The sequence below is a fragment of the Carlito syrichta genome, unplaced genomic scaffold, assembly GCF_000164805.1.
Source record: "Carlito syrichta isolate Samal-C Ts95f unplaced genomic scaffold, Tarsius_syrichta-2.0.1 Scaffold106302, whole genome shotgun sequence".
Lineage (NCBI taxonomy): Eukaryota > Metazoa > Chordata > Mammalia > Primates > Tarsiidae > Carlito > Carlito syrichta.
The window spans coordinates 492,610-496,443 of NW_007050398.1; the positions used below are offsets into that span (position 1 = coordinate 492,610).

Here is a 3,834-nt window from a genome sequence, read left to right on the forward strand (position 1 = left end):
GATGAAGCATCCGGGCTGAGGGAGCGGGGAGGGAAGAGTGACAGGCGTGTCCTCTGCAGGGCGCACATTCCTAGAGTTTTGATTCACAGCAGCTGGCACAGCAAGGGATGAAACCAGAAGACAGATGAGGACTGGAAAGCCCCAAGTGCCAAGCTGAGGAGTGCACCCTTCATCCTCTAGGCCCTGGGGAGCCTCAGATCATGCTTTAAGAAGACAGTGATGTCCAGCCTGTGTGTCAGAAGGACACCGATGGCAGTGTGCACGAGAGACACGTTAGGAGGACTTTGCAGTCGCCTTGGAAGGAGGCAGAGAGCCCAGGGCCGGCCCTGCTGGTGGCGCCCCGACACCCACTGCCAGACCCTCTCCCTGCCCAAGGCTGCAAAAGCTACAGCGTCCCTGCCTCCCTCCTTTCCCTACCCCCTTTATCATTGGCTCGTTGCCAGGCACGGGGAGACTGCAGTGGACAAGGCCAAGTTCCTGCTGTTTGGGAACCTCCAGTTGGGTGGGAAGAGATAGACGGTAAACAGGCAGAGAGACAGATGGGGTCGGCCTGTTTCTAGGCCACGTGGTGGTGGGTACAGAGACCCAAGCACAGTGCGGGCAGAGGGGCACAAGGGGCGCCGTGCTGCCATGGACAGGAAGCCACGGAAGACCTCCTTGGTGGCCGGCATTTGAGGTAGACCCGGCAGAAGTGAGGTGTCATCCGCTAGGCCGTCTGCAGGGGGACTGCTCCAAGCAGGCGGAACAGCGTGTGCACTGCCCAGAGGAGGAACCACTCGGTGAGCTCAAGGAAGAGCCAGAAGGCAGAGGAGGCTGGGGTGTGAGCCAGGAGGAAGAAGGGGTGACGGGGGTCAGACAGCTTGCCCGAGGGGATCACTTCGGCCGGGCTGTACAGGCCAAAATCTGCACCTGGAATTTTATTGTGAATAAAGATGGGTGTCACTGGGGGACTTTGAGAGGAGCTGTGGCGTGGTGTGACTTGCGGTCTTAAGGGCTCACTCTGGCTGCTGTGTGGCGAAGAGATTGTCAGGCGCAGAGCAGAGGCAGGAAGGCCCGTTAGGAGGCTTCTGCCATAATCAGGAGCGAGAGGGCGGTGTGGACCTACCATGGCGTGCAAGAAGTATTTGGAGTCTGAGAGGTGTTGAAGGAAGAGCTGATGGGATGTGCCGAGGAGTGCCTTTGTCACTGATGTATTGGGAAGGCCAAAGAACAGGTGGTTTTCAGGGGACCATCAAGGGTCTGGATGTGGGCGTGTTCCCTGTGAGTTGCCCTTGGATATACAAGTGGAAACACAGACTCAGCTAACCACGTGGCTCTGGACTTAGGAGAGGACCAGGGAGAAGAAGAAACGTGCTTGGTTATACTGTGAGGCTGGAAGAAATCACCCAGGAGAGTACAGACAGAAAAGATGAGATCCAAGCACAGAACCTGGGGATGTCCTCTAGGAGAGGAGAATGGATCACCAAGGAAGACTGGACCGTATCAGGACAGAGGATAGGAGAACAGAGCGTGGGGTCCGAGAATCAGGAAGAAGAAGTAACTTGAGGAGGAAGGCAGGATCGTCCGTATTAGATATGCAGATGTTGTACTAAAGTCAAGCAACGGGCAGTGTTTTTCTTCCAGGAACTTCTGGTTCCTCGGAAAGAGGTGGGAGGAGCAGAGGGCTGGAGTTCAGCCTGTGTAAGAAAAAGGGTTGGGGCATGTGGATTTGTCATCTCTTGCTCCATAGCAAATCACTCTAAGCATAGTAGCTTAAGGCATCCACCATTTCTTCAGTGTGTGATTTGGGTGGGTCAGAAGTATGGGCTGAGTTCAGCTGGGTGGTTCTTCTGGTATGAGCTGGCATGACTAGGCTGCATTGACTTGTTGATGCCAGCCTTGTCTGGAGCTGCCCAGGTAGCCATGGCCTCTCCACACCTCCAGCAGGCCAGACCTGAGTTTCTCATAGATGGTTCCTGGGTCCCAAGAGCAGTAAGAAAAAAAAGCCCAAGGTGCAAACCTTTCTCAAATCTCTGCTGGTGTCACACTTGCTGCTGTCCTCTTGGCTAAAGCAAGTTGCATGGTCAAGGCCAGAGGACCCTCTGCAAGGACTGGAGACAGAGAAGTGTGAAGACATGGGGGCTGGTGCTACCCTGATGCACCAGTATGGAGAGCCTGAACGGAGCAGAGCCGAGACGCAGAGGAGTCATCGATGGTTTGTCTGGATTGGCTTGCAAGTAGTGTTACCTACAGCAGTTATTCTCATGAGGATCTTTGCCAAATACAACAAAGCACATTTATGACTTGTTTACCATCTATTTAGAGGATGCCAAAAAGAAATGAACGAGTTACTAAAATTAGGAGATGAATGTAGCACTTCAGGAAGAATAAAACTTCTTCTCCACCCAGTCTAGTTGAGTAATTTGAATTGTGCAAAGTTTTCTTTAAAAAAAATTGTTTTGGCTGAGTGCGGTGGCTCATGCCTGTGATTCCAGCACTTTGGGAGGCCAAGGTGTGAGAGGATCCCTTGAGCCCAGTAGTTCAAGACCATCCTGGGCACCATAGGGAGACCCTGTCTCTACAAAAAAAATAAAAAAGAAGTTAAATTATCCAGGCATCGTGGTACATGCCTGTAGTCCCAGCTCTCCGGGAGGCTGAGGTGGGAGGATGGCTTGAGCCCAGGTGTTCAAAGTTGCAACGAGCTGCTGCACTCCAGCCTGGACAATAGAGCGAGGCAAGACCCTGTCTTCAAAGGAAAAAAAAATGTTCTTAGGACAAGCATGTCCTCCTAGATTAGCAAGTCTACTCTTGCTGATCAAAGTCAATTACTTACCCCAAATTTTTATTAAGAAATATTAGCTTATGAAACAACACAAAGAAGATCACGTCTGTACTCCTGAGCGATTTCTGCATTTGCTTCAAAATTTGACCGTGAAATATATTTCACTAATGGCTGGCTGAGTCATTGCCAAAGCTGTCAGAGAAAGGCTCATCTCTGCTCAAGTCCAGCTGACCACGGGAGTGTCTGAGGATTGGGGAAGATTTCAAGACCCAAACCCAGCAGAAACCCGTAATGGACCTTAAGCTTCCGGCGGCTCCACTTGCTGCTGGGGGTGGACTGCCGGCCTCTCAGAATGGGTCTGTTAGGTGGTCCAGAGTTTCGCAAGTGAAAAGGAGGGGAAGCCAGGGGTTTGACAGTTACTAAGACACCTTTTTAAAAAAATTTACATTTTTGCTGGGTGCAATGGCTCACGCCTGTCATCCCAGCACTTGGGGTGGCAGAGGCGGGAGGATTGCCTGAGCCCAGGGGTTCAAGACCAGCCTGCACAACTTGACGAGACCTTGTCTCCTACAATCAATCAAAAAATTAGCCGGTCATGGTGGCACAGGCCTGTGGTTCCAGCTACTTGGAAGGCTGAGGCGGAAGGATCACCTGAGCCCAGCGGGTTGCGGCTATGGTGGCTGTGAGCATTCCACTGCACTCCAGCCTGGGAAACAGAGTGAGATTCCTACTCAAAAATAAAAAATAAAAATACCATTTTTTTAATGTTTAAAAATTTTAAAAGTTTGAAAATTATATTAGAATGGAACACTGAGCATTCAGTCCCTTCCAGACAACCAGGTGGGCGTGGGGGCCCTTTCCCTACAGCCTAGGCTGTTGGAGATGCTGTAAGCTATAGGTGATGGGGACTGACAGGCCGGGATGGGGAACCGGCCTCTCAGGGGCAGCCATTGGCAAGAGACGCTTATGCATCGCATTTAGCCCTCACTGTTCATTAGTGGATTGACCCCACCCCCAAAGCTGTTTATTGACCCCACCCCCAAGACTGTTCATTGACCCCACCCCCAAGGTTG

The 3,834-nt window shown here is 51.8% G+C and overlaps 1 protein-coding gene across 1 annotated transcript in view; it reads left to right on the forward strand.

Annotated features, from left to right (window-relative positions):
- The window catches only part of KIAA1549L (KIAA1549 like), a 96,421-nt gene that overhangs the window by 41,284 nt on the left and 51,303 nt on the right, over positions 1 to 3,834 (forward strand). The window lies entirely within an intron of this gene.